Source organism: Mesoplodon densirostris, chromosome 10 (genome assembly GCF_025265405.1).
Source record: "Mesoplodon densirostris isolate mMesDen1 chromosome 10, mMesDen1 primary haplotype, whole genome shotgun sequence".
NCBI lineage: Eukaryota > Metazoa > Chordata > Mammalia > Artiodactyla > Ziphiidae > Mesoplodon > Mesoplodon densirostris.
In genome coordinates, this window is record NC_082670.1 from 54,443,948 (window position 1) to 54,467,319 (window position 23,372).

Below are 23,372 nucleotides of genomic sequence, written 5' to 3' on the forward strand. Positions count from 1 at the left end.
AAGCCATGCAGAAGGGAATGTGCATCATTTCCCTTATGTTCTAGAGGTTACATTTAGTAAGTTACCCAGAACCTTATTAAAATAAAAAGTTGAAGAAATGAATTTTGAAAAGAAAGCACTCTGAAAACCAGAGTGTCATTTTATGGGTATTCATATCATTAAAGACAAAATCCTTAACTTTAATGGTTTGTCCTTTTAACAACTAGACTGATGTCTGCAGACAATAAAAGTGATTTTGTGTTTTGGGGATGCAAAGGGAAAACTCATTTTAACTGCCTTGTACAAATTAGATTTCACACGCTCTCCTAACAGCCTGTTATCCATCACAAACTCCCATTGTGGTATATATTCTTGTAGTCAGAATGTTGAGTGCTATATCCTAGGAGCTAACACAGGAGGTATTCAATACATAACTGCTGCCTGAGCATTGAGTGAAAAGTTCCCCGGAATAGTTTGTGTAGCTTTTCAGCTGTCAAGGTAGATGGAGAAAGTTCGCATCTGAAGATCATAAATAAGATGAGAGAGAATGCCAGATATTTGACTAGAGGCAACAGTGCATGAGGAAGGGAAGTTTAGAAGTGATGTTATTTCAGAAATCAAACTTTATGAATCTTGCATATAACCAAATGACAAGCTGGCTTTTCATTTACACAATGGACATGAATATTAAAGTATTCATAAAGACCAGTAGAGAAATAGAAAGTTATTCAGATGGAGTGAAATTTTAAATACAAAAAAATGAATATATTTTATAGACTTATCTCAGCATGTAACAGATTTTGATGAATACAATGTAGACCGTGGGTATGGAATTCATTTATGCAGATTTTTATGGCACAACCCATTAGAATTCTTAAAATACATTTAGCCCATGTTTAATAAAAACTCTAAAATTTACCATTTTCTTTTGTGCCTATGTCTTTCCATTTTTCTCTTAGCCTATTTATACAAAACAGGCTATTTCTATTGTTAGGAGTAACTTTGAGAGAAATTTCATTATTCATTAAATTGTTTAGAGAAATGTTTCAATTCTAGGAACTGCTCCCTTCTAGCTAAGCTCCATAATCTTTTCACGTTAGAGACCTATTTTTACCCTCACAAGGCAATAAAACTTCTATTTAAGCTATCGCCATGGATATTGATTATAAAAATTTCTGTAAGTCTGAAAACTTCAAGTGCTTGTGAATTATAAAGCCAGCCTCTTCATCGTCAAGCTATAGCAAATTATTTTGGAGTCTGTTGCAATTGCTTTTCAGGAAGTCTTTTCTTATTTTCTGTTTCTATTCCAAGTTTAATATTTCACAGAGATCTAATGTGGACCTCCTGCTATGAGATAGAGTTATAATGAGGGTCCTTTATCACTTCCAGGCATAAATTCCTTTGGATGGGTTCAAGACAAGCCTCATTCTGAACTCAAATATAGAAACATTTTGTTATTTGAGTATTGCTCGGATACCCAAACCTATAATACATTATATTAGTAACCTGATTAAAAAACAGTAACAATTACCCCTCCAGAATTACCACCTTCTTACTTTAATGTTTTGTGTCTTTTCCTTGGCTAATCTGGTGTTAGACCTTTGAGAGGCCACAGGCAGAATCAGCTAATGTGAAAAAAAGTACTGTGAGAGATTGCTAGAGAGAAAGAATTAACATGAAAAGATGTGAATAACTGAATAACTCGTTTTCTAATACCCTTCCAGAATTTAAATCCTGGATATTTTTGGATAGAGATAAGGAAGTTTCTAAGCTTGGCTCTATTTGAGGAGTTTAATTGACAGTGGATTGAGTATACTTCTGTAAGATGAAAATTTGAAGTATTATCTTTAAGCATAAAAATGGTTTAGGAGTCTACTTGTCCATGAAATTCACATGATTAAACATAACGAGGAGTTTTTCTTCCACAGAGTAAATAACCTCCTTCCCATGTGTATATTGATATAAACTTTCAGTGCATTTGTTTTATGATTTAGCACAGATGGTTTCTCCCTTCTTTGAGGCTGAAAAATGGATTTCCTTTTGGTTCCCCTGGAGTTCTTTTTCTCTGCTGGTTAGAGAATAGGTGTTAGCTTTTCCTGAAAATCACACTTAAAGAAAACTGGGGCTACACCTTTAAAACTTTTTTATTTGTGTATATTTCAAAAAAGAAATGCACAATAGTAGTATCTATTGTTAGTACACATTAGAATTTATGCTCTCATGATAAGAACAATTCCCAAAGAGCCAAAGAAAGCCAGATGATTTTATGAAAAATCACATGAAAACCTATTACATTAGAACAGGTGCTTGGCATTTATTGCACCCTTTATTTCACACATTTTGTTAGCGTCAGTGTAAGATTCAAAAGCATATTGTTTTATCTGTTTATCACGTTTAGATAGAGATAATAAAATTAATCAAAATAGGTAGGCTGTAATCTGAAAATCTTTAGCAGTATGGTGAGGAAGATTTAAATAATTCTTCTATTTTATCTAAGCTATTCATAATTGCTAAATATGTTTCTTGGTCAATATCATTTAGTCTGGCATAAATATTAGTACTTTTAAACCCATTTAAAGTCATTACTTCATAATTATCAAAACAATACTATGAAGTACACAGTGTTATCTTCTCTAATGTAATAGATACAAAGAAACAAGAAGATTAAGTGGCTAACCTTAGATGACCCAGGATTTGGGGAAAAGGAACTAAGTAAATAGTAGTTAATAGTTTTTTGTTTTGTTTTGCTTTTTAAATTTTTATTTATTTATTTTTTCCAGGAAAAATTCTGTCTTCTGATGCATGACATTTGAACAGATCTTCTCTGTTCTTACACTGTATATTTCCAAATGGGAACATTGTCTCCTTGGACACATTGTGTCTGAGATGAACCTAATGATAATAGTAGGAGCAACAGCTAACATTTATTGAGTGCTAATTACATTTGGCAATGAACAAAACTCTTTCAACATGACTTCATTTAATTCTATTAATCGCCTGTGAGATACAGCCTAGTGTTATCAGCATTTTATAGATGAGGGAAACCTAGGTTCAAAGACTAGGAACTGACTCAGTGTCAGGAAACTGATATATATTAAAGGTAACATCAGATGGTATGCTTTTCACCAATAAACTGTGTCACGAGAAGGATTTGGCTGAAGTGGAAAAACAGAACAAACCCCTTGTTAATCAACATATTATAAATGCCCTGTTCTAATTCCTTGAATTACTGTTGGGCAAATATAATTAAGATTAAAAGTAACTCATCAGATTAAGATTCTACATTATAATTTAATCCTTTTGGGTTTTAGTATTGCTTTAAGTACAGAGCTGTTAAAAAAAATTGTGGGGCTTCACAAATCAAATGAATTAGTAGTTATAATTTGGTATTTGTATATCTACCAAATAGCGCTAAGTGAGCAAATAATCTCGTATGTGGGTCTTAGCTAAGCTTGTTTCTTCCTGGTGCCACTGCATTTGCAGAAGTCCTCTTCCCATGGCAGGGGCTGCTTCCTCCATGCTTCCCTACTTTGCCCTTCTAACCCTTCTTCTCTAATCCCTTGTGCCCTACTTGCCTCCACTTCAGCTTCTGTTCATGCTTTCTTCCATATCACTGTCCTTGAAATGTTTGCAAATCTTTAATGATTCCAAATGCCACTGATAGGTGATGGGGGTGGGGGTCTATGGAGTCAGTAAGAATTTTAAAGCCAACTTTAGAAGTGCTGTAATTCAGTGGCAATTGTGTGTGGGGTGTTAGACATGAAAAGCTATGCTGCAGATTAAAACTAGATCAATACATGCTAAATGAACAGGTGTCTGTATTCTTCATGAATCTCTGTCTACCTCCTTTGTCTTGATCTACCTCAATCTCCCATCCATTTGCTGTGCGTCTTTTATGTCTCTTTCTCTGCCACCTTAAAATTTTGGATTTGAGGTACTTCTGCTCATTTTATTAAGGAGCAAAACAGTTTTGCCAGGAAATGCCATCCATCAGTAGAAAGTAATGAGATTCTTTTGTGCATAATACACTGGGGCTTTCTGTCTCCACCATAAGTTGCAAAAGCCACACATACTGTCTTTTCTAAGTTGGGCTGAATTTTATTTGCATTCACTCTGCCACAGATGAACTCTATCAGATTTTAAAATCAAAAGCCCCAGATGGACTCCCTGTGTAAAGAATATTAAAACTCAAAAATAAAATGCAATACTTCAGAATGAGAATAATGAAAAAAATCATGTTTAATGCATCTGATAATTATTGAATTAACAGATTCTATTGATTACACTTGGAGTTGGCAGGGACAGGGGCCCAGCAAGCCAAAGATATCCAGCTTCATTCATAGAGGAGCTCAAAGCCTTGGAATTTTATTTTATACTTCCTATTGTTTTCTTTCTTTTGCACATTCCCACCACCCACGTGTAAACTAACGGATTAATCCGCACACATGCATAATGGTGATAAAATTGGAAACACAAAACGTTAACCAAACTCTAACCTCTCCAAAATTCCTAATTCCTTGAACTAACGGTAACAGTGTCAATACTGCTGAAAGATAGTTCTTCTTATTACCTGTACATACTTTAAATATTTCCCAAAATGTCTCCCACCACCTTTCTCATTCCCAGATGACTAACATATGTTCCTGTATTTTTTTTTTCAAAGTAAGATTACACTGATTTTAAAAAACTGAATAAATAAAAAGAACCTGGAAGCTTTTGGAAGTAGAAAAGTCATGATTTATGTAGGGGATGATATAGCATAAAACTAAAGATTTCCCCCATTCAGGGCTCTAAGATATTTACCTTGCTTCTAATGATCAGTGCGATGAAAGATGCTACTATAATACATAAATAGTCAATATTTTGTGTAAATTCTGTCCCCTTCTCTCTGAAATAAGCCTGTCTTTTAAAAAGTGGTTGGCCACTGGCAATTTTGTTTGACAGAATATAATATGTAGATAAGCTACTATGATTATCACAATAGTACATGATGAAATAATTGTAGTTTTTCTTCTTTCAATACCTTTACTCATCATAGGTGGCTGAACCCACTACCCTCTTCTCTTTCCCCTTGAGTATGAATAGAAAAGTGGATATCAAGGTGTTATTTTATCTCATTCATTCAATAAGTACTTGCATTTTTTGCAAGCTAAAGGTATAGACATAAATAAACACAACACCCACCACTAGGAATTCACATTCTAGAAGGGGAGAAAGGTATATTAAGAAACAAATAGCAATACTCAGTACAACATAAAAGCTGAGAGAAAAGAAGTGTGTACATGGTTCAGTGGAAATTCCAGGGAGAATGTGGTCAACTTCCCTGGGATAGAGATGGGCAGAGGGGATGCACCTCCTCAGTGGAGAGCCACCTGAACATGACTCAATATTCCGGTCCCAGCATTAAGAGGGCCTAAGGATTTATCCTAGAGTATCTTTTAACAAATTTCTAAGATTTTTACTTAGAAATTACTTACAAGTAACTTACATATTCAACTCTGCTCCTGCTTGCCCAGGTTCTGTTTCCTTCCTTCCTTCCAAGTTATTTATTTATTTATTTATTTATTTAGGCTGCACCAGGTCTTCTTTTTTTTTATAACCTCAATTTATTGTGAAATTTAGCATAAATACATTTGTGAAAGACTATAAAATATATACTTCAAAAGTTTATTATAAAATTAATAGCTTATAATCACCATGTAGGTCTATAGACAGATTATTGCCAGCACACCAGAGCCATCTATGTGCCCCTACATTTTTTTTTTAATTGGGGTATCGTTGTTTTACAATGTTGTGTTAGTTTCCACTGTAGAGCGAAGTGGAGTTCCCTGTGTTATACAGTGGGTTCTCATTAGTTATCTGTTTCATACATATTAGTGTATATATGTCAATCCCAAACTCCCAGTTCATCCCACCACTGCCTTCCCCCCTTGGTGTCCATACATTTTTTCTTGACATCTGTGTCTCTATTTATGCCTTGTAAACTGGTTCATCTGTATCATGTTTCTAGATTCCACATATATGCATTAATATATGATATTTGTTTTCCTCTTTCTTATTTCACTCTGTATGACAGTCTAGGTCTATCCACATCTCTACAAATGACCCAATTTCATTCCTTTTTATGGCTGAGTAATATTCCATTGTATATATGTACCACATCTTTATCCATTCATCTGTCGATGGACATTTAGGTTGTTTCCATGACCTGGCTATTATAAAGAGTGCTGCAGTGAACATTGGGGTGCATGTGTTTTTTTGAATTATGGTTTTCTCAGGGTATATGCCCATTAGTGGGATTGCTGGGTCATATGGTAATTCTACTTTTAGTTTTTTAAGGAACCTCTATACTGTTCTCCATAGTGGCTGTATCAATTTACATTCACACAAACAGTGCAGGAGGGTTCCCTTTTCTCCACACCCTCTGCAGCATTGATTGTTGGTAGATTTTCTGAGGATGCACATTCTAACTGCTGTGAGGTGATACCTCATTGTAGTTTTGATTTGCGTTTCTCTAGTAATTAGTGATGTGAGCATCTTTTCATGTGCTTCTTGGCCATCTGTATGTCTTCTTCGAAGAAATGTCTATTTTAGGTCTTCTGCCCATTTTTTGGTTGGGTTGTTTGTGCTTTTTTGATATTGAGCTGCATGAGCTGTTTGTATATTTTGGAGACTGATCTTTTGTCCGTTGATTCATTTGCAAATATTTTCTACCACTCTGAGAGTTGTCTTCTCATCTTGTTTATGGTTTCCTTTGCTGTGCAAAAAATTTTAAGTTTCATTAGGTCCAATTTGTTTATTTTTGTTTTTATTTCCATTACTCGAGGTGGGTCAAAAAAGATCTTGCTGTGATTTATGTCAAAGAGTGTTCTTCCTGTGTTTTCCTCTAAGAGTTTTGTAGTGTCTTGTCTTACATTTAGGTCTTTAATCCATTTTGACTTTATTTTTGTGTATGGTGTTAGGGAGTGTTCTAATTTCATTCTCTTACATGTATCTATCCAGTTTTCTCAGCACCACTTATTGAAGAGACTGGCCTTTCTCCATTGTATATCCTCGCCTCCTTTGTCATAGATTAGTTGACCATAGGTGTGTGGGTTTATCTCTGGCCTTTCTATCTGGTTCCTTTGATCTATATTTCTGTTTTTGTACCAATACCATACTGTCTTGATTACTGTAGCTTTGTAATATAGTCTGAATTCAGGGAAACTGACTCCTGCAACTCCGTTTTTTTTTTCTCAACATTATTTTGGCTATTCAGTCTCTTTTGTGTCTCCATACAAAGTTTAAGATTTTTTATTCTACTTCTGTGAAAAATGCCATTGGAAATGTGATAGGGATTGCATTGAATCTGTAGATTGCTTTGGATAATATAGTCATTTTCACAGTATTGATTCTTCCAATCCAAGAACATGGTATATCTCTCCATCTGTTTGTGTCATCTTTGATTTCTTTCATCAGTATCTTATAGTTTTCTACATACAGGTCTTTTGTTTCCTTAGGTAGGTTTATTCCTAGGTATTTTATTCTTTCTGTTGCAGTGGTGAATGGAATTGTTTCCTTAATTTCACTTTATGATCTTTCATTGTTAGTGTATAGGAATGCAAGAGATTCCTGTGCATTAATTTTGTATCCTGCAACTTTACCGAATTCATTGATTAGCTCTAGTAGTTTTCTGGTGGCATCTTTAGGATTTTCTGTGTATAGTATCCTGTTATCTGCAAACAGTGACAGCTTTACTTCTTCTTTTCCAATTTGTATTCCTCTTATTTCTTTTTCTTCTCTGATTGCCGTGGCTAGGACTTCCAAATCTATGTTGAATAATAGTGGTGAGAGTGGATATCCTTGTCTTGTTCCTGATCTTAGAGGAAATGCTTTCAGTTTTTCACCTTTGAGAATGATGTTTGCTGTCAGTTTGTCATATATGGCCTTTATTATGTTAAGGTTGGTTCCCTCTATGCCCACTTTCTGGAGAGTTTTTATCATAAATAGGTGTTGAATTTTGTCAAAAGCTTTTTCTGCATCTATTGAGATCATCATATGGTTTTTATTATTAAATTTGTTAATGTGGTGTATCACATTGATTGATTTGCATGTATTGAAGAATCCTTGCATCCCTGGGATAAATCCCACTTGATCGTGGTGTATGACCTGTTTAATGTGTTTTTGGATTCTGTTTACTAGTATTTTGTTGAGGACTTTTGTGTCTATGTTAATCAGTGATATTGGTCTGTAATTTTCTTTTTTTGTAATATCTTTGTCTGGTTTTGGTATCAATGTTATGGTGTGCTCCAGGTCTTAGTTGTGGCATTCAGGCTCTTAGTTGAGGCATGTGAGATCTAGTTCCCTTACTAGGGATCGAACCTGGGCCCCCTGCATTGGGAGTCCCAGGGAAGTCCCTGTTTTATTTCATATTAACTGGAATGAGAAACTCAGCTCCATCATCAGTTTCCTAAAAATGTTTAATCACACTGTTTCTCTGACCATGAGTAAGTTCACTGAGTATTTCACGGCCCTAGTGAGTGGGTAACAACAGTCGCACAGCCTTCTACCATCTTCTTCGTTTACACCCTCTTTTTTTCTTCCTCCCTCCCTTCCTTCCTTCCTTAGTTCCTTCCTTCCTACCTTTCTTTCTTTCTTCACCCCTGGCATCATAAAACTGTCCCTCTTGCTCTCTTCAGAATAATCAAGTCTCTTTTTAAAAAATTTTAGCAGCAGCCTCCACTCACTTCCCCCCCCCATGGAACTCACCTAGCTCAGCTGAGCTTATCGAGACATTTTCTCAGTTCTCCCTCAAGCAGGAATTGCCACACCAGCTCCAAAGAGAATTAAACTTGCATAACAAAAAGAAAGCTTCACTGATTTGATAAAAACTTGGATGAATGTTTGAATGGCCTTGGGGCATTCCTAAATAAATAGATTAGTTAATGCCTATGGACTGCCAGGTTTTGTTCTGAGCCTGTTAGGCCTAGTAGTTCATGGCATTTAGCAAATCGGAATTGTAGCACTAGTGCTGTCCCAATTTTACTGAAAGCACAAAGAGATGAATCACAAACAGGTAAAATCACTTGACCAAAGTCCCACAGCTAATAAATGGTGAACTAGGATTCAAACCCAGAGATTGACTTGAGTCTATGCTCCTAAAGATTATACTATATTATAGAAGAACTGAGAACTCAGTGCTAAGTTGTCTGTTAACACTCTTGACATATTGGATATCAGTTTGAAAGTTGTAAGAGACACCCCAAATAACAGCAATTGAAGTAATTTATGAATATAACTCATCACATATAAAAGTCTAAGAGTAACTGAGAGGTTGACACATTACATCTTACATCCATTGGCTAGAACTTGGTCACATGGCAACACTTTCTTACAAAGAGAGGCTGAAAAATCAAGTTTTATCTTGATGATCATGTACCAACAAAATACAAATACTAGGTAAAAGGAGAACAGCTATTGGGAGCAGCAACCTGAACTGAAGTGGATTAACTCTTCATATTTTCTCCAAATTCCTTCAAGGTCAATTCCTTCTCTAAATAGTTTTACATTAAACTTGAGTTACAGAATAACTTCGATAGTCATCAGATATAACAGGTGCATCCTTGTTTTGTCTCTGCAGAACATAGATGTGGAATTATTAGGGTGGAATCTTTAATGGTGTATGGGCATCTTTTGTGTTGAAAACAGAATCACAAGAGAACAGATGTACCCATAATGCCTACAGGTACAATCTCGTTCCCTGGCAAGGACTAGCCTGTGATTTTGCTTAAGTCAGGAACCAAAGTGCAGGACAGCATATGTTTTCTAGGAGAGGTAAAAACATAGACCAGAGGCTTGACAACCTGATAATATTGAGGAAGTCTTTGGCCTTTCAGTACTGATGGAACACTAGTTGTTCATTCCTTTCCATTGGGTTCTGATCTAAGAGTTAGTCAGTAAATCAATCCTTTAAAAAGGGCAAACAAATTGTCAAGGGCTAAATTTGGCACTGTGGGAGGGGCATTGCCGTTATAAAGTTGTGTGTCGCTAATTAAGTGATGAATCCAGAGCTGTAATTAATACTGTGTTCATTTATCAAGGTCACATATTTGGAGGGGCTGAACATATGACAGCAGTGAATCCTTTGATTGCTTCAGAAGTGAATATAGGGTAGGTGGGTAGTTCCAGATAAAAAAGTATCCTGATTGTGGTACTATATACCAGAAATTATATTAGGCAGTGGAGGGAGATATAGGCGTGAACAAAAATAATAACTTTGACATTGTGGATCTTACATTCTGGAGGGGGAGAAAAACAGTAAATAAATAAATAAATATCATTATTAAATATTGTTATAGCAGTACATTTAATAAATGAATAATATTAAATAATATTTTAAATACAGTGAAATATTTTAAAATAATATTAATGTTAAATAGTTAAGTAGGTAATAAAGATTTCATCTGTCATGTGGTTGTGGTATATGATCAGAAGAAAAACAGAGTAAGGTAGGGATTACAGAGAAATGACGTGCAGTATTTAGAGTGAGTGGTCAGGAAAGGCCCTCTTCTCAGGCACATTTAAATCGAGACAACTTTGAAATGGAAGAGTAGGTCAAGCAGAGGTCACAGCACATGCAGTGACCCTGAGTAGTGATGGTGCTGGGTGTCCTGGGAGCAGCGATAGCAGCTGACTGTAGCAGAGTGAGCCTGAGGAGAGTGGTAAGACATGGGGTCTGACATGTTTCTGGGGCACAGAGCTTATAGAGACTGTGAAGCCAAGGTGAAGACTTCACATTTCATTTGGAGCAAGGCTGTCGTTGATCATTATAACTCTCCTTCTGTTACTCATTGCATATTTCTTATTGCATATTTTTTATTTCAACAGCCATCCTTCTTCTCAACAGTGTTTCAGTTGGTGGGTTAAGTTAGGCCTTCATCTCTGAAAGGTTTGAATGATCAATGTCTGTGTCTTTGTGTTTTCCTGTAGTTTTCCAATTAAGTTATACTATTGGATATGAAATGACTAAGAAGCATCTCAGAAAATCTCCTAGGTTCCACGTGTATTCCTCCCTGCCCCCACTGTATAACATCAACTCGATGTCCTCTGGGTAAATGACATTAGTCACCCAAACAATAATTTAATCACCTTTGCCTATTAATGCTTTAGTGGCACAAATGACCCCAAATGGCCAGGTGATGGTGTCAGTTTCCAATCCAGTGGACTTCTTGTTGCATCACCTTGACCATTTCTTCCCTTGGGATTTGAAATGACTAAATGAGTGGAGTCAAATTTAGAGGAACAGAAAGCCAATACTTTGAGTGGAATATTAGTTGTAATAGCAAGAAGACCCACACTTCCTTTCACCATTGTATTCTGACTATAACAAAAATAGCACAGCCCCTGGTTCCAAAGCTGTACTTCATCCTACAGGTAAGTGCTCTGAGCTTGCTGAGTGTCGCTTCCAACACAGGCCACGTCTGAGCTTTCAAAAGGCCATCCTACTGATCTGTTGGGTCATCTCCTTCTAGATAATGGTATATGTGATAAATTCCAGTGTAGTCCACAGGGTCCAAAGCCGTGGCTGGGCTTTTGGTGTAAAATGAGTTCTTTAGTCAGAAGTGATGTTTTGTGAGATGGTCATGTTGTCAGAAGCATTGCAGAGAGCAAATGCAAATCAGTATGACAAGTGTTTACACCTATGAAGACACACGGCTGCTCCCATTGGGATGGAAGGATCCAGTATAATCAACCTGCTGCCATGTGGCTGTTTGGTCTCCCTGGGATTGGTGTCCTGTAGGAGGCTCTGTGTTGGTGTCTAATGTTTGCAAGTTAGTTGCTCAGTAAAGGTAAGAGCCTAGACAGCCTAGAAGAGGAAGGTGCATGCTTTTCATCATATGCATACCTTCGATCTCTGCTGCCTTGGTTACTTTTTTAACAAACACATCAGCAAGCACTAGAACAGCTAGAGAAAGAGGCTGACTGGCATCCGTGAATGTATTTCCATTGCCATCTGAGCACTGAGAGCCTCCTCTGTCATGAATGATATTTGGTTATAATGGTTAGAGGAAAAAATATCTTTGCATGTGCCTTTCTCAGAAAGCTATCCACATACCTTCTCCCCAGATTTCCTTGTCACCAATCTATTCTTTCCAAGTCCCTGACCATTCAGCTAAACTCTTAGCCACTGCCCATGAATCAGTGTAGACCTTTTCCTCTAGCTATCTCTGAATCTAGAGAAAGGGACAACAGAATATTCTGCTTAAATTTTCTTTAGCAGGATGTTTTCCATTCACTTCCATCTTTAAGAAATACTCTAGGTTGGGGCAATGATGCTGAAGCAATCTATTTCCAGTTGCTTTCAGTATATCATGCTATAAACCAGGCCCAAATGGTCATAAGGATGCCCTGTGATGCCTGAAGCATAGATTGAGGTAGAGAGACAATGCAGCAGGAGCAGGTGATGTATGAATCACTTGATGACATCAATTGTATCTGCCTTCACAATATGCTCCAGGTTCATCTCTTATAGCCCATTTCCACCTAGTGGGTTGCTGGTGCATATGCCCAATTTTCTGGTTTGATCGGTCAAATACCATGGTGGGCAGTTCAGAATGCATGGTCAAGTGATGTCTCTCAGTCAAGTGTAAAGCATTGGGAGAACCCAGTGGCCATTTAAGAGCTATTTCTCATAAAGAGAATGGTTATCATAGAATGGGAGAAGACTTTGCTCTGAAAGCTTTAAGGTCAGCACCGTGATTGTCCTATTGAAGGCTGCTAGCAGGACTATGAGACACGCATATTTGCCACAAACACTTTAGTCCCCCCGGGTCTGCCGGGTTATAAGGTCTCAAGGGCAGAGTAGCTTTCACTGCATCCTGGATCTGTAGCAGAATCTTCTCTTTCTCTGGGCCCCACTCTAAAACAGAAGCCTTAAAGTTACCCTTTAAATAGTTTGGAGCAGCACACTGAAATATGATATATTTTGCCTCGGAAATCCAAAAGATACCAGACTAGCCTTATACCTCTTTCTTAATTCCAGGTAGTCCAGGTTGACGCAATTTGTCTTTCACTTTGGAGGAAGGGCCTCAACTTGCTCCAGACCATTGGAGTCCCAGAAACTTCTCAGAGGTCGAGGGCCTCTGAATTTCTCTGTTTCTTGCCTATCCTCTGGCATTCATGTATCTTAGTAAGGCATTTAAACCTCATGCTACTTCCTGTTTTCCAGGTCCAGTCAGCATGATGCCATCCATATGCTGGACCAGTGTGTTGATCTACAGATTGTCTAGACAATCCAGATTTCTACAGACTAGGTTATGACAGAGGGAAGGGGAGCTGGCACAGTCTTCATGCAAGACAGCAAAGGCACACTGTTGGTCCATTCCAGTTGAAAACTAATAGTTAGTGCAGGAGCTAATCAGGATAACAATAGTATTTAAAATCATGACCTCACACCAGTCAGAATGGCCATCATCAAAAAATCTACAAACAATAAATGCCGGAGAGGGTGTGGAGAAAAGGGAACCCTCCTACACTGTTGGTGGGAATGTAAATTGTTACAACCACTGTGGAGAACAGTATAGAGGTTCCTTACAAAACTAAAAATAGAATTACTGTATGATCCAGAAATCCCACTCCTGGGCATTTATTCAGAGAAAACCATAATTCAAAAAGATACATGCACCCCAATGTTCATTGCAGCACTATTTACAATGGCTGAATTTTGAAATTTTGCTGAAAGGTAGAGTAGAATAAGCATTGAGAACTGAATGTCGAATTTGGCAGTGACTCTTCAGTGACTTGAAAAGAGCAGTTTCAGTGGAGTGGGTAGCAGGGGCCAAATAGCCTGACTGGAATGGATTCAAGGGAGAATGGAAGAGAGTCATTGGAGAGGGCAAATATAAAAAGGTCTTTCAGTGAGGGTTCTTGTAAAGATAATGAAAGAAATTAGTGTCATCTGGAGGGAGTCAAAACAGCATGCCTGTGTGCTGGAAATGATGGAAGAGCAATGGAAAAAAATATGTTTCAGGAAAAAGGGGTGATAAGTACATGAATGAAGACAGTGCATATGTAAGAGTCAGGAGAGTGTTCTACAGTTAAGGTTCAAAGATGATCCGCAGTCAGGGCTCATAAAAGGGAGGAGGGAGGTAAAAGTTTGAACTCAGCATACTTGGTCATCCTTCAAGAGGTAGGCTCAGAATGGTTCTCCCTTTCCTCAACATGCCCCCTGCCACACACACACACCCTTCCATGCAGACACAAAAACATTAGCAACAAAGCATGGGAAACTGGAAGGCCAGGTGGAGATGCTCATAAATATTCATCAAAACATCGTGTTGGTGTTTCCTGGCATTCTGTCCTCAAATATCTCTGTTATGTTTCAGAACCAAGTATTTTTACTGTGAGATTACAAATTATCTCTGGACCTAGGGAAGACTCTGAGTAGTTTGAAAATAACAATGTACATTTCATGATTTAGCAAAACAAACACAAAATCATTTAAAAACACAGATGCCATGGATGGCTTGTAGGGACAGCTGTTGTAACATTATCGAGTCAGGAAAAAGAACGTCTTGCTTCTGTATATTATAGGGTTGGATCTTTTTTGACCTGGAGTCATAGATACAGTTTGCTCATGTTATCGATATAAGGGATGAGCAAACTTTTTTTAAAGGAGCAGGCAGTAAATATTTTAGGCTTGTGGATGATATGACAACTGCCTCAACCACTCTGTCCTGCTGTATACTAGCTGTGTGACATTGGCAAAATTATATGCCAGTCTGTGTCTCAGTGTTCTCATCTGTACAGTAAGGATACTATTAGCACCTGCTTTGTAGGTACAAACTAAATATGTTAATATATTTAATGCTTAGAACTGGATCTGGCAGAAAAGACTCTCTCAGCCAGTGAGGGCTCTTATTATAGTATACTACGCTGAGTCGCACTCCTATTCCTTTCTCCTATTGCCCAGTTCCCAACAGCCATCAGCATAAAGGTGATCATTTTTGTTATTTGTGTGTGCTTATGTCCTTTATGTAAAAATAAGCAAACAAGAATATTTTCCATTTTTCTCATTTTTATGCAGACTACACACAAAATGTCACCTTACTTTAAAAAACTTAGTGTGTCTTTAAAATCTTTATACACCAACAGTTAGAGAGCATCTTCAGTCTTTTGTACAGCTGCATAATGTTCCATTTTACCCACATGACATAATCTATTTATCCAATTCTCTGTTTATGGACAACATATTTATTTCTAAATATTTGCTATGAATAAGGAATAACCTAGTACATATGCCAGTTTGAGTTGTGTAAATATACCTATAAGGTAAATATCCAAGACTGAAATTTTAGGCCAGAATGTTAATGATTTTGTAATTTGGGTAGATATAAGTTAATTTTTTTTAATGTCTAATTTATTAGTTAAGGTCCTGGGTTCTAGAATCAAACTGAGTTCAAATCCCAGCTTCACTACTGCTACCTCTATAAAATGAGCAGCTCCATCTACATCACAGTGCCCCAGCTAGAGCTGTTTCCATTCAGCTGCGGTTAGAATCCAGTATCAAGTGGATTGAGGGTATGGATATTGAATGTGGAGTCAATTGTTTCAAAAAGTTTGTCTATGAAATGAAAGAGAGAATATAAAGAGTTTGGGATGATGGATGAAGGGACTTTTAAGGGAGAGATGTGAGCATATTTAAATTCTGATGGGCCGTGATTTGGTTGAGAAAAACTGATTATACAGTACAGGGATATGCAGGAAAGCATAACAGTTACTGAGAAGGAAGAAGATAATAGGAAAGGAAGAAGATAATAGGAAAGGAAGAAGAAGGAAATGGGCTTATTGGGCTTAAATGATGGGAAGAGCTTCCCACTGCAGTAACATGAGGGGTCAAAGACAAAGGAAGCTGTAGCACTTATAGTTTTAGTAGAAGGTAGTGAGGGCTTTTCCATCTGGTCGCTTCAACTTTTTTCACCAAAGTAAAAGGCAGAGTCACCTTCTGAGATTAAGGGAGAAAGGGGCAGTTGAAGGGTTAGTAGTTGGCTCTTTGAGAGGAATAGAAAAGGTTGAAGTTTGTTGCAGACGATGACAAGTTAAGTTGATCAAAGAAATGGACGACAATTGCCAGTCAATGCCGTGCTCCCATTTGAGTTTGGTGATCTTACATCCACAGTGAAACCCAGCTGTCTCTCTGTGGAACTTCAGCCGAGCTTAGCCACTCAGGTGTAGCACATGTATTAATTACATGATTTTCTAGGTAAGTAGCAAGTGGGGGGTATACCTCGCCAAGCGCATTTTAAAAATAAGTGAAGAAAGCAATAGATTGGGGAAAAGTGGAGGATTCAGGAGGGTGGGAGCAATTTAATAAGCACATAGGAAGGAGAAGTCGTAACAAGGTAGTGTGCACAAATCATGTAGCATCATCTCTAGTACATAGTTAGTACATAGTGCTCAGTCAGTGTTTACTGCTGTCATCCTCATGAACAGAATTGTGTCCTACATTTATCCAACCTAATGCTTCTCTCTGAGTCCCAAGAGTACAAGACTCTTTCAACAGAGAAGGTAAGAGAGGCTTCAAGCCAGCTGGTTATTTCAAAAGTATAAAATCAATCCACTTGTTTTTAATCTGACATGCCAATGGGGCAGTTCATTTTTGTTTTCCTTATTTCTATGGCAAACATGTTGCACTAACTTTGAGAGTGATCAAAGTACAAGACAAATAAAATTTGACCCGGTCAAGTTGAGCATTTCTGTGATAGCTTTAAGGAGCTGCCACAAATTTGATATCTGATTTAAAGCAGGCATTGTTGCCTTCCCCTCACCTCCCGTCTCTGAAGGTTGGCTTGTGGAATTGGACCTAGGAGGGGAGGAAGAGGGTGAACACATCAGGTCATTTGATGTTGTCAGAACCAGGATGTATATTGATCAGCTCGGTTATTTAATCCTCTTGTAATTCTGCTGTTCCAATACAATGAGGCTCTGAAGCTCTGTGAGCAGACTCTTTTGCTAGGGATTCTCTTGTGTACTGAAGAAGAGTTAGAGCGGGTGGGAGGACAAATACACAGAACAACGAAAAGAACACAATGGAAATCATCTAATTTATTATCTATATGAATGTGAAAGCATGGAAGAGAGCAGAATTTCTAGCAGTTCCACATGAAAGGTTAAAATAATTCAGAGTGATTTGTGTAAACTATGCCACAGGTCAGCACATTTGAATCTCATTTGAATTCCACAATGATCATAAAAACTGGTGTAAGCAGAATAGCTTTGGTTAGCTCTGCGTGTCTTTTCCTGGCAGCGTGAAAAATAAAACTCTTTAGCTGTACATAGGTGTAGAACTTCAACGGGGCTGCGGTTAGATGCTCTGAGCTTTCAGTGGTCGTATTTGTCTTCCCTGTTGATCCTTTTTTATTTTGTTTGTTTTATGTTCTTTATTGTCTGTCTCCCCTATTAGAGGGCATGGCCTATGATTGTTTCTCTCCAGTTCCTAGAATAGTGCCTGGAATATATTATTAGGTCCTCAATAAATAGTAATTGAATGAATTAATGAGTGAATGTCTAAATTGTGCTTTCACCATGTAAGTAAATTCTATTTTTTCAAGAAGGTATTTGATTGAACCTATGTATGAAAATTTACTATTTTTGAATCACCTCCACATAGCATCAGTTGAAGGAGATTTAGTGGGCAGCTGCAAGGTGTGTAGGGCAGAGGACTTGAACTGCTTTTGGTGATGTGAAAAGCCCACCGTGTGAGCCTGTGCCAGCGAATACCATGGCATGTCATGGAGGGGGTTATGCTTGCTTGATCAGAGTTGGGGCTGACACTTGGCTGGAAATGTCTTCAAGTAAAAGAATTAGGTAGAAAAATTTTCCAATAGCTATAAAGAAAATTTTTCCATTAATTAAATGTGAGCTAGGAGACCACCAGAGTTTTTCCTTTAAACACAGAACTGATGGCACATTGTGGTTTCAGTCATCATGATTACGCAAATACAAACCTCTTTAAGAGCATTATAAATAGTGTGGCTTAGAAAGAAGAACCTCTTGACTTTTTTCCTCACAGTTCTTTTTCTTTCTCCAATGAGTTCTTGACCGTGTAAAATATTACATCCTGATTTCCTAACATGAGAAGCAAGTATATTTCTGGATCTTGTTTCTTGCTTATTATGAGTAGTATTTATATTACACCCAGAGGATAGTTTTTTGTGTGTTATTCTTATAAATGACTTGAAAGATCCAATAAAAATGGGAAAGGATTTCAGGATAATGGTTCCTTTTCAAATGGAGATGAAGCTTTTTGATTACACAGGGTTGCCTTTCTCTGTTTACAAATACTTTGTCCTTTATCCTTGCCCCTGAACTTCTGTTTGCAGTGATCCTGTATGTAATGAGGCCCGGCATGCCTGGTGTCAGGGAAAGGTCCAGATAAGGGAGAGAGTACCATCAGATAGTCCTTGTCTAACATACAGTATTTCCCTCCATTATCCTTATCTTCATACTTACTTCTGTTACTACACCTTCTCCTGTTTTCAGAATCAGCATGAAACCGTGGAGCTCTTATTCTGCAATGACATATTTTAATGGCAAGATCTGTTTATGTATATTCTGTGAATTAAAGAGTGGAACAGTTTTCATTAAATTATCTAAATACATTTCCAAGATTTAGAGTCAACTGATTTGTAGGGACACTTGCCTTCCTTATCTTCTTTGAGGTGACTTTCAAAGTCTAGCTCTAACTATTATATAGAGACTAGGTAACTATATTCAATATCTTGTGATAACCCATATATATATATATATATATATATAAATAATATATATAAAATATATATAAAACTGAATCACTTTGCTGTACAGCAGAAATTAAACACAGCATTGTAAATCAACTATACTTCAATAAAATTAAACAACAACAACAAAGGCTAGCTCTTACTACACTTTGTATTTATATCCCTTTTTTACCTTTCCAAACTCCCTAGCATACACTTCCTAAATTTTACTCCTAGATTTGCTCAGAGTGTTATTTTTTTTAATTTATTTTTTAACATCTTTATTGGAGTATAATTGCTTTTCAGAGTGTTATTTTAATAACACTGCTTCTGTTTTTAGGAGAATAATTTCCCTGGCAGATTTATTATATTCATATGTTTGAACAAGTTCATAGAAAGGCAAAGTCTTAAAACATGAATAGTCATTTATTTTTATTTTTATTCAGGCATAATCTACATTCAGTAAATATCACCCTTTTTAGTGTCCAGTTCTGTGAGTTTTGACAAATATACACAGTAACATAACCATGGTCACCTCCCAATTTTCCACAGCCCTCTGTAGATAATGCTGCAGTGAACGTGGGGGTACATATATCTTTCTGTGCAGGTGTTTTTGTTTTCTTCAGATAAATACCCAGATGTAGAATTATTGGATCATATGGTAGTTCTATTTTTAATTTTCTGAGGAAGCTCCACTGTTGTGCTTGTACCATTTTATATTCCCGCCAACAGTTCACAAGGGATCCCTTGCCTCCACATCCTCATCAACACTTGTGATTTCTTGTCTTTTTGATGCTGGCCATTCTAACAGGTGTGGGGTGATATCTCATTGTGGTTTTGCTTTGCATTTCCCTGATGATTAGCATTGTTGAGAGTCTTTCCATGTACCTGTTGGCCATCTGTATGTCTTCTTTGTAAAAACGTCTATTTAAATCTTCTGCCCATTTTTTAATTGATTTTTTTCTTCTTTTTGTTTGCTGTTGCTTTACATATTTTGGATATCAATCCCTTATCAGACATATGATATGAAAATATTTCCTTCCATTCCTTCCATAAAAAGTAGGCTGCTTTTTATTTTGTTGCTGGTTTCCTTTGTTGTGCAGAAGCTTTTTAATTTCATATAGTCCTACTTGTTTATTTTTGCCTTCATTGCCTTTACTTGTGGTGTCAAGTCTGAAAAATTGCCAAGATTGATGTCAAGGAGTTTATGGCCTATGTTTTCTTCTAGGAGTCTTATGATTTCAGGTCTTACATTCAAGTCTTTCATCCATTGCTAATTAATTTTTGTTTTTGGTGGAAGACAGTGGCCTAGTCTCACTCTTTGTTGTCCAGTTTTCCCAGCACCACTTATTGAAGAGACTATCTTTTCCCCATTGTGTATTCTTGCCTCCTTTGTCAAAAATTTTATGGTATTAATAATTTCTCTTCTGTCTACCAACATTTTACTAAGTCCTTTTTATATACTATTTCACCTAATTCTCAGAGAATGCTATGACACTTTTCTGAATATCCCATTTTCCTGAGGAGGCAACTGAACACCCCTGAGGTTAATAGGATTTCATGGGGCAACATAGCTAGGTAGAGACAGGAGATTGGCCTATTTTCAGGGCTATCCTACCTCAAAGCCCTTGTCCATTTTTCTAGGCTTATAACCACTTCTCCAACCTGGCATTTTAAGTCAGGAACCCAGAGATATTGCATTCAGTCAAGTTGACGTATTTAATTACTGTTTTTTGAGGATTTTTAAGTTGCTTGCAGACATGTTATGAAGCATCTGTAGACAGCATTCTTCCATCAGATGAACTTTCCCAGCTGGAAGGGTCTTGCTGATATTTTCATGGATCTGTCATAAAACAATCTCTATTTTCATAAGAGTCCCTGAGACTTTTTCTTCCGTGTTCATTTCTGTTAGGAAGTGGTACAAAGAGCTGCTAGGAGGATCAGAGGCTGCAGATTTAAGTTTGGGGGTCTTTCATCATTGAGGAAGGCTTTCTTTGTTGAGCAATGTTTGGCTTTGATTTGCATCCACAAACAAACACACGTGCATACACGCATGCATCCCCACACACACATCCGTACATACATGCCTGGGTATACCCATATTACCACCACCCATGTCCAGATATTAAACATTTCTACCTCCCGCAGGAGGCTCCCTCATCCCTTCTCTAGTCTAAAGGGACCCCTCCCACCCTCAGCCCCCATGTATACATATATATACACACGTAGAGGTGACCCAGTCATTTCACTTCTATCCCCATATATTAGTTTTCCATGTTGTATTGGGTGAAAGTGGAATTATGTAGAGTGCATTTTTGGGAGTCTGACTTCTTTCACTAAACATAGTTTTGAGATTCACCCATGATCTTTTTCAGTTGTTATTTATTTGCTTTTCATTTTCATAGCTTTGTAGTAGTTCATTGTCTGAATCTCTTCCAATCTGTTTATCCATCTTTCTGTGAATGGATACTTGGATTAAAGCTGCTAAGAACATACTTGCCATGATCTTCGTGTGGACATAGGCACTCATTTTTCTTGAGTATGTACCTAGGAATGGTATTTTGGTGTCATAGGGTCAGGCTTGTATTTTCAAAAAGTGATTTGGAATTCTGTTCAGAGTGAAGGAGCACAGCAAATGATTAAAATGAAGTGAAATAGTACTTATGATTGGAGAAAGAGGAATTAGGGTTACTCAATCTAGAAGATATGGCTGAGAAATGATTTCCTAATTCTCTTGAAGTATATAAAGTCTAAATTTAGGGAAGAAAGGAACACAATATCAATTTATACAAAGTACAGGGAGAGAGAAAATGGGATTAAATTTTAGCAAAAGAGTGCTTAGGCAGAGTATTATTATAATTAACATAGAAATAGGTTCCCCTCCCCAGGGTGTCTTCAGAGAGAATGCTCTCTCCTATGGTAAAAGGTAGATAGAAACAAACCCTTCCTGCTATCTCATGAGTCCTTATTCTTGATTTGTCTTCTGGAAGATACAGTTTTCTTGCTACTGTGTCTTATGGGTAGGGTGACGATATTTTTTTCAATTCTTGAAGCCCAAAAGCTCAGTACAGTAAGATGTTAGATTGGATCGTATGCCAGGACAAAGGCTTCAATCTGGACCCTCGGAGTGACACCTGGACACATTTGACAGAAGTGAAGCTAGGGATGATTTCTGCTTCCAGTATGATAGAGCAACTCATATTAGACCAACCTTTCTACAGATAACACTAAACTCTGGGCAAAATGTAAAGAACAGCTATCAGAAAGCACTGAACAGAGACCCAAAACAGGGAAATTCTGGAGGGGAGTCCACACTTAGAATAAGGGAATGGTTCTGGGTGGATTTTCCATTTTCATGCCTTCTAGCTTGAGAAAGACTGTACCATGCACTGTGGAGGATGCCTTAAACTCCTGAAATTATATTTGGGTTCTACCTGGGACAGAGACTTAAGACCTCCATAGGGTTTTTTGAGAGTGGGACACTGAGACCACTTTCTTTTCCCCACAAACTCAAGTTTAGTGTCCTTTTTTACTTTTCTATATCTGGCTACAATAACATAAAAAGCAAACACATATTTCCTCTATGAGGCTGAACCAGAGCCACTGTTAGCATATGTGATGTCATTACAAGAATTAGAAAACACTAACCTTCTGGGGGAAGGCAGCCTGCCTGGAGAGTTCTAGGCAAGCACACAACAAAACTACATCTAGGGCCACTGCATAGCACATCTTCAGGTGATGCTGTTCTTGCAGTCGACTTTGTGAAGTTGTACCTTACATAATCTGTTCAGCCTTAGGATGTTGCCATCAGGAGGCCCCTTCCTCTGGGAGGTCACTGCCTCAGGCCACAGCACATGGCTTGGTGAGCAGGTGTGGCCTGCATTTTAGCTACAACTTGCCCATTGTGATCTACACAGATGTAAATGGCAGCCTGGTGCCAACTTGTTCTTTCATGGCTAAGGAAATTTCCTATTTAATTCATAGCCTTGTGCTTCCTTACATGCTTTTTGTTTAGTTGAAATATAGTTGATTTACAATGTTGTGTTAGTTTCAAGTGTACAGCAGTGATTCAGTTTTTTATGTATATATATAAATTCAAATTCTTTTCCATTATAGGTTATTACAAGGTATTGAATATAGTTCCCTGTGCTATACAGTAGGTCCTTGTTGTTTATCTATTTTATATATATTAGTGTGTATCAGTTAATCCCAAACTCCTAATTTATCTCTACCACTTTGGTAACCATAAGTTTGTTTTCTATGTCTATGAGTCTGTTTCTGTTTTGTAAATAAGTTTAATTGTATCATTTTTTTAGATTCCACATATAAGCGATATCATATGATATTAGTCTTTGTCTGACTTACAAAATGTCATTCTTGGGCCATTGTTTTGTGGTTCTTTTCTGCTAATCTCTGGACTGAGAAGAAAACTGTAACTCAGAATCTCCCTGGTGTCAAAGTTAGCCTTCAAGGACATAAAAATTTGAAAACACATTTCAAAGGCTACTTATATAGAGATTTTTTTTAGTACAGCTTGATGTCCTAGGACACTAATGATTCAATAAGCCATCGTCATTTTGGAAAATGGTTTACCTAAATTCGGTTTTGGAAGAACACTTTTGTTTTATCTGGAAATGT